Source organism: Podarcis erhardii (genome assembly GCF_964252035.2).
Source record: "Podarcis erhardii genome assembly, chromosome: 1".
In the NCBI taxonomy this organism is placed as follows: Eukaryota; Metazoa; Chordata; class Lepidosauria; order Squamata; family Lacertidae; genus Podarcis; species Podarcis erhardii.
In genome coordinates this window covers 43,288,177-43,296,990 of record NC_138497.1, presented here as the reverse complement: position 1 = coordinate 43,296,990, position 8,814 = coordinate 43,288,177, and the positions used below count along the sequence as shown (strand labels likewise).

The 8,814-nt window shown below is 40.3% G+C and overlaps 1 long non-coding RNA gene across 1 annotated transcript; it reads right to left on the bottom strand.

Annotated features, from left to right (window-relative positions):
* Positions 1 to 3,957: 3,957 nt before the first annotated feature.
* Positions 3,958 to 4,320, bottom strand: LOC309345361. Its single transcript, XR_014158208.1, has 2 exons — positions 4,113 to 4,320; positions 3,958 to 4,072 (listed from the first exon to the last, which is right to left on the bottom strand). It is a non-coding gene; the product is annotated as an uncharacterized lncRNA (long non-coding RNA).
* Between the last annotated feature and the right edge of the window lie 4,494 nt (positions 4,321 to 8,814).

Below are 8,814 nucleotides of genomic sequence, written 5' to 3'. Positions count from 1 at the left end.
ATCCTCTTTATCTATAGTGGTCGTTCATCAATTTTCAAACATTTCCTTCTGAGACCTCTTGAGGAACACTTTGCCTGAGGAAAGTAGATCTTGCTTCCTCCCAGACAACACACACATATTCCTCCCTAAGATGGCCTTGGACATTGTTGTCTGACATCTGGCCCCAGTAACCAATAACTCAGCCTCACTGGTGCAGCATGCAGAGGGTGAAAATGAAACCCCTAGATTTTTTTTGCATAAATATATAATATACATGATTTTGTACCTTTTGATGTCACCTGGATTCACCCAGATGTTTCAACGAGGACCAGAAGCGGAACACAAAGGCAGCATGCCTCCTTGTATTTCATTATGCCTGCCCAATTTCAAAAGCATGTGATCAGCTTAGATATCTTCCATGAGCGATCTATCCGTCCCACAGCAGGCCAGTGAGCAGAGAAAAAGAGATTGGTAGAATATTAAAAGAAAAGTCTGCAAGTAAAGGCTGCTTGACAATGGAGCCAGGATGGTGGGCTTTTTCCCATGCTGGAGGAGGTCTTCGAGGCTGGACAGACATACTGAGGATGCTCCGATTTCCTGCCCACACACTACTCAGTGGAGGAAGTCAAGAGCTACAGGAACGTCCTTAACATCTGGCCATCCAAATGTCTGCTTGAAGTGGAGATGGGATCTATTGTTGGCAACATGCTACTCCAATGATATTTTGTTGCTCTGTTTTTGTTTCTTAATATTCCTATATGCGCGCATACACATACATCACATAACATTATTACTGGATATGATACGATATGATAATCTTTATTGTCATTGTCCCATACAGAACAACGAAATTGAAAAAATCCACACCAGACATTCAAAAACCAACAAGCTGCTATCCCAGCCTGGTTAGCCCCCTAAAAACTCTGATACCCCATAATTAAATACAATATACTTCAATAGAGACTACCTTACACTGCGTTTAAAACCAAAACTGCATTTGGATAGAAACTGTTTCTCAGGATATAATTTACCACAAGATCTTCTCAAAATATCCTTATTGTGGCTGGAAAGGTAAAGTGCACACGTGATTTAGAATCTTTCATATATTATTTATTATATGTACAGTGGTACCTTGGTTTGGTTCCCAAACGCCGAAAACTCGGAAGTTAGCGTTCCAGCTTTCAAACGTTTTTTTGGAAGCTGAATGATGTGGTTGTCGGCTATTGTTTCTGGGGCACCGGCACCAATCAGAAGCCACACCTTGGTTTTTGAACATTTCAGAAGTCAAACGGACTTCCAGAAGGGATTAAGTTTGAGACCCAAGGTACCATGGAAACCTAGATGCTGCTAACTGGAAGAGTGTGATGGCACCATCCTATTTGTCTAAAAAGAACTTGGCATAATGTGGAAATGAAGAAACCAGCCAGTTTTGTTCGAGGAGAGGCAGCCAGCCAGCCAATGAATGCTTTTATTGGAACATAGCCTTATTTTGTGAAATATTGGGATGGTAAATTGTTTGTTTTATCTTCCCACAATATTTTGTGAAATATTGGGATGGTAAATTGTTTGTTTTATCTTCTAGGCCAGAGTACTTACTAAGTACCAGCTAAGTACTTACTGCAGACCCCCTGTTTTTCAAAAGCCCAGCAATGGACTACTTTTGAAAATTTTGATACCTCTATGGTAGTTTTTGTTATGTAAATGGGGCCACATACCTATATATCCTATATATCCTATTATATCCTATAATTCGAATACAAAACAAAATAGAATGAGGAATTTTTACTGAAATCTAATGGCAAATTATATCCATTAATAACCGTGTGTGTGTGTGTGCATGCGTGCATGTGTGTGTGCATATGCACACACATGCATAGATACAAAAACACAGCCACACAGTATTATTGGAGACTCCAACAATGGATTCCTTCAGGTTCCCATCTTGGAGGCACTGGGAGATGAGGGAGATGGGTCTTTCCCTTCCTTATTATGACCTGCTACGTATTTCATAGCAAACAACTCAATCTACTGAGACTTGGAACTGAAGGCTTCTGGGTCTGTGTGCTGGTACACCTGGTGGTAAGCTACTCAAGGCTGCACAGCAGAGAAACGCCAACATTGTAATGCCTACTCAGAAGTAAATTCTATTAAGTTTAATGGGGCCAACTCCCAGATAAAGTAGGAATAGGTCTTTTCAGCCTTGCCATGTCTTCACCATCCTGGAAGATCCATTTCTTTGTTTAGAGCAGGTATTCATCTATGTCCCAGATGTTTGTCTGAAACTGTATTAATTTGGTGGGTGAACCTGGGTAAATGCTTAAAGATAGAGGTGAGTAGGCTACCTCAGGATGAATGTCCAAATTCAGTATCCTAACAAGAGGTCCTACACTGGGTCAAACATGTTGTTGTTGTTTAGTCATTTAGTCATTTCCGACTCTTCGTGACCCCATGGACCAGAGCACGCCAGGCACTCCTGTTTTCCATTGCCTCCTGCAGTTTGGTCAGACTCATGTTTGTAGCTTCGAGAACACTGTCCAACCATCTCGTTCTCTGTCGTCCCCTTCTCCTTGTGCCCTCAATCTTTCCCAACATCAGGGTCTTTTCCAGGGAGTCTTCTCTTCTCATGAGGTGGCCAAAGTATTGGAGCCTCAGCTTCAGGCTCTGTCCTTCCAGTGAGCACTCAGGGCTGATTTCCTTAAGAATGGATACGTTTGATCTTCTAGCAGTCCATGGGACTCTCAAGAGTCTCCTCCAGCACCATAATTCAAAAGCATCAAAAGGGTCAAACATATTGTTACTCAATTCCCCCCTGCACCTCCTCAAGGAAAAGTATGCATCAGTGAGAAATAGAAATTTAGATAGGATCTTCTAAAAATGGGTAAGAATGTAATTACAGCATTGCCTGGCACTGGTAATGTAGAATGCTGTATTTAAATATTATCTCCTGTCTGATCATATTGGCACTCCCTCTTGTAGATTTAAGAATTTCCACTGAGGTTAATGAGCATAAATGCCACTTTATGGTATCCTATGTTTATGTATCAAAAACCTGCTTCTTCCATTGCATTTTTCATAAAGTGTTCCTGTGAATCTTTCCTGAATACAAAGGGGCCATGTGATGAATTTATCTATTTATTTGCATTTTCTGTCAGCTTTCCCCCTGAAGGCTCAGGGGGAGAATTATGTGTAGCAACTAGAAATATATAACTAAAAAACTTAGAGCAGATTGTTGCTAAACTCTAGTACATTTAGTTCTCATTTTTTTCAATGACAGAGATGTAATAGCACAATCCTATACATGTCTACTGAGATGTAAGGCACAATGTGTTCAGTGGAGCTTACTCACAGGTAAGTGGGTACAGGGCTGTAATCTAAAGCTTTTGTTTAAGACCTTTCCTAGTATCCATTTGGTAGTTATCTTTTGAAGATGGGGACAACATTCGCCTATCTCCAGTCTTCAGGGACCTCATATTTCTATTTAATACCTATTGTCACCTCATTGGTGATGATGGAGACATACTTTGCCTACAAATGAAATCTGCAGAAAAACAGAATCTGTTCCTTTTCTTTTCCCTATTCAATGAAATTATAGCTGCCTTGTGAAATAACAGTGTTTATCTTTTGCATTTTCTTTCACTACTATAAAAATTGGCATTTCCAAAGCAGCGTAGACTTAGAAAGCCTCAGTTTCCTTCCACAACATTACTGTATGAAGGAGGAGATTTGCAGTGCTGAGTGCTTTTAAAGGATATGGATTGCCATGGTAACCACTGACTTCTAAAGACCACACAAATTACATATTTAATTGAAAGGCATGTTTTGATTTTGACTCTGTTTTATTTTTGTATAGTTTATCTGCCATCTCTTTGTATGTTAATTTGGTGTGGAGGTAGGGAGATGAAAGAACATTGAGAATGTTCCTGGAATAATTTGAGGAATCTGTTATATTATTTTTAGAAAAGATTGTTCAACTTCCTCTTCTTGGTCTTCTGTTTTGGACATTAATGTATTGTACTCAAGGAACATGACTGAAAAAAATAAATTCAAATGCAGATTGGACACTATTAGACTCCACCAAATTCTCTCTCTCTCTCTCTCTATATATATACATATACATATACATATACATATACATATACATATACATATATAATTTTAATTAAATTTTCTATTTTACAATTTAGAATATTCATTTATACAACCTTAACATATCAATGACTTCCTTTCTTCTCTTTCAATGGTTCATTTTGCATAGCATAAATCTCGGCACATTTTATATCAACTAAATCATTCAGTAGTCGATTATTACTTCCATCAAAACTTATTTACACTGTTGAATTTATCATATATTCAATAAACATTTCCCAATCTTCTTTAAAGGAATGTTCTTCTTGTTCTCTTATTCTATACGTTAGATCCACAAGCTGCTCATACTCCACCAAATTCAACTGGAGAGCTGGGATGCAATTCTATACATACTGTCCTGGGAGTTGGTCCCATTGAACTCAATGTGACTTACTTCTGAGTAAACATGTTTAAAAAGTTGGGCGCCATCCTCACTCTCTGCCCAGTGGTAGCAAGATTCCAGGGGTTTCAAGGTGCTAACCCAGGGGTTGTGCTCCTTTAGAGAATTGAAGGTGTGACAGTGACTGTTGGAGCTTTAAGAAGTATGATTTATTCACATATTGACACCATAGAGGGAATACGAATCTTACAGCATGGTCATTTTAAGCAGGGCTTGGAAAGGATGATCCTGGAGGAGGACATGGCTGTCTTATTAGAACACAGGCAGCCCATGCTGCAACATTTTGTTGCAGGACCCACTTGTTTTTCTCCAAAGGCAACAAAGGAAGTTAGCACACAAGATGTATCTGGCAGTGAAATTCAGACAGCAAGACTTAGTCCTGATTCACCATGAATAGCCAATTACACGAATATGGAATAATTATGTTGAATAACACACTTGGAGTCTCCAGACATAATGGTAATTTAAATTATGGTTTTAGGAGAGACTGTTTTGTGTCGTGCTGAGTATGTCTGAACATGAGCACTCAAAATTAAGTGCTGATTGCCTTAGAAGGAAAACACCACATGTAAGGACCCCAGGATGGTTAACTCCAGTCAAAGGCGACTATAGGGTTGCGGCGCTCATCTCGCTTTGCAGGCGAAGGGAGCTGGCATTTGTCCATAGACAGCTTTCTGGGTCATGTGACCATCATGACTAAACTGCTTCTGGACCAACAGAACACCGTGACAGAGGCCAGAGTGCATGGAAACACCATTTACCTTCCCACTGAAATGGTACCTATTTATCTGCTTGCACTAGTGTGCTTTCGAATTGCTAGGTTGGCAGGAGCTGGGACAGAGCAACAGGAACTCACTCCATCATGGGGATTTGAACCACCCACCTTCTGATCAGCAAGCCCAAGAAGCTTAATGGTTTAGACCACAGGGCCACCTTCATCTGATTGTCTTAGAAGGCAAACATCACATGTGCACCTTAATGTCACAGTATTAATACAAGTATTCAGCTGCAACCCCAAAATGACTCATGTTTAAGTTATGCCATAGAAAACTGCTTTAGAAATGGAATTTGCACTGGTACATGCAAGAAGCAAAGCAGAAGGGGATTGGTGCTTTGGTTAGAAGGTGCTAATGGACTATCTGTTGCATCACAGGTGTGGAGATAAGCCCTAACTCAGGCATAGGCAAACTTGGCCCTCCAGGTGTTTTGGGACTACAGCTCCCATCATCCCTGACCACTGGTCCTGTTAGCTAGGGATGATGGGAGTTGTAGTCCCAAAACATCTGGAGGGCCGAGTTTGCCTATGCCTGCCCTAACTCTTTGTGCCTTTGAATTGTACAAACTTCACAAATAATTACAGAATTTTTTGAATAACAGACTGCAGTTCTAATGGAAGCTGTAGACTTGAAATACTATCTGTGCCTGCAGTCCCCACGGAGAACATCCCAGTTAATAGCTGAAGGGCTGGTATTGTTATAAATTGAGGGGGATCCCCTAAACCTAAGAAAATAACAAATGGTAGGATTTTTATTATTTGGGATATGAATGAAAAATACAAGCTGCAGAACTGTACCAGACAAGGAATCCCTGAGCTGGCTTATGCAAACCATATTGGCAGGGCTAGTTAAGAGCAAAGCCACTAACAGACAAAAGTGCTAATTACTGGTCATTAGGACATCTAAGGAAGGGTCTCAGGGCTGTGGGATTACCAAGGTGATGGGGAGCAGGCAGGCTGTGTTCACAGGAAAAATGTGCTTCTACAAAACTAGGCTTGGGATAGGAAATGGAAGGGAAGGAGTTGTTTGGGTGAGAGGAAGAAGGAGGAGAACTAAGACAGAACAGATCTTGGCAGGCTGGCTGAAGGGAGACTGGGAGAGATGTCTTGGACTTCAGTGCTGCATTGCTGGGAGGAGCAAGCCCCTCTTGAGATGACCATGTCGTAAGATGGTTACTCACTCCATCTTAATTCAGGTGTAAATATGTGAATAAATCTATATTATTTGATTATTGATGTAAACCTCCAAAATGTATTTTGTATAGTTAAGTTTTTACCTCTACCTTCAATACATTTTATTTTATTTTATTGCTATGGGTAGTGGCTGATGCAAATAAAGATTCTTCTGATCTGATCTGTGAAATCATATTTCTTAAAGCTACCTCTTGATTCTCAAAGGAACACAGACCCCAGGTGAGTGCTTGGAACCTCCTGGAATCTTGCTACCAGTCAGCAGAGATTGGCTGGTGTCCAACCTTTGTAACGTATGTTTGTAGTAGGAAAGACAAAGAGGGAGAGAGAAGCAGGTGCAGCGGTTAAAAATGAAAAAAGCAAAATGAATAAAAAAGCATACAAAATAGAAATGTATTTTAAAACTGCATTCTTAAGCACACCTATTAGGGTGTAAGCCCAAGTGAAGACAGTGGGACTTCTCAGTGGACATAGTGCAGAAAGAGAGACACATAGGTAAAGGAATATATATATAAAATAATAAAAATTGTCCAGTAGCACCTTAGAGACCAACTAAGTTTGTTCTTGGTATGAGCTTTTGTGTGCATGCACACTTCTTCAGATACACTGAAACAGAAGTCACCAGACCCTTATATATAGTGAGAGGGTGGGGAGGGGTATTACTCAAAAGGGTGGTGGGAATGGGTGATTGGCTGACAGGTGTGGTAAACCTGTTGACGATAAGTAAAGGGACATTCTTTATCTCAGTGAGGCCTTCCACTCTGGCATGCAGCTGCCCCTGGTACTGATTTTTTTTTTTTTTTTGCAAGAGTTGAAGATGTACATGAAGATGTAATTTAGAGCCCAGCCAGCTCTAAATTAATACTAACACTGCTGTTCTGTTAACAAGTGAGATGCATGTATGTTTTAGTTCAGGGGCTGCCAACCTTCTTCAGGTCTATGGGTCATTTGGATGTTTGAGTAGGCAGAGAGAAAACACCCACACCCCTTCACTTTTCCTGAGACCTGTGTAAAACTCAGAGCCTCTAGAATTATCGGAACGTTGAAAAGCACCTAGGACTGAAAGAAGAAGTGGGAAAGTGGGCTATTCTTCCAACTTCTTCCTTCAGCTCTGCATAGTTTTCAAGGGAGAAAAAGGTTATCCTCACTACCCCTAGATCATGAACTGATGAAGGGAAGAATAGGAGTGAGACAAACAAAGGAAAAGTTACAAATTTTCCTAATACTGTTGTGCATTTTAAAAGGGATGTACCCGGACAGCCTCAAGGGGGTGAGGCTGTAATGGTGGTTTGCTTTCTGTTGACAATCTTGATATTCTTGCTTGCCTGCAATTAACATAGCTAGGCTCAGAGATGGTCTGGGATGTGACTTGCCGCAACAGAGCTCCCACTTCCTAGTGTGAAGCTCCAGGTTCAAAACACTGTGTGTTCATTTGAATCTGAGCCACTATAAGAAGCCTACCTGCTTTCAGCTGCCATTTCCAAAATGAAGACGTCCCAACACTTCAGGTTGTCTTTAAATTCTAATTCTACACGCACATACCTAGTCTTAATGTTTGGCTGTTTGGTTGTTAACTTTGAATCTCTCCTTTCCATCAAAAGGTGCTCAAAATTACCTAGCAGCAATAAAACACAAATTAACAATCCAAACTGTACAAATGGGGCAGGTAAAATACATAAATAAAATCAACAACACTGATCACCAGAGGGTAGGAAATGTGGTATATTAGTAGCACCAGGAAAAGCTTGGTCCATAGCAATTTTTAATGCATGAGGATAGCAACTTGGCAGCTTGCTATCATCCTGGAGTACAGTTTATTGGGTGAAAGCTATTCAGTATTTCACAGAAAAAATATTATCTGTTATCAATCCACATGCACAAAATACAAAATCCAGGACTTCCCAAATAAATACATGGCAGCTGAAACAGTAGGCTTTTGCTCAAGTTCTCAATATTGTTGCCATTGCATAATCTGTGTACCAACTCACTGCAGAGTCTAACCTCAGGAAATAATTAATACATCTCAGCATGGTGCATTGAAAGCATATTGATTTTTCTGGAAAAAAAATTTCCTCTGACAGCTTCAGGCTGCCTTGATTCTTATTATTTTTTAAGAGAGGTGCCCCCCCCATTAAGAATCGAACGGTTGCATTTCCCTGCATTTGGCTCTGGGAATGTCCTGAAGCCAGTCAAAGTAAGTCAGTGCTCCTTAGCAACGTGTTCCTTAGGAAATAATCATCAAATCACCTGAGGGAGCGAAAAATGGAAGTGGCACAAAGCACCAGGTATTGTCAGACACTGACATCATTTCTGATTTTTTTAAAAAAATAACAGGAAGCTGGGA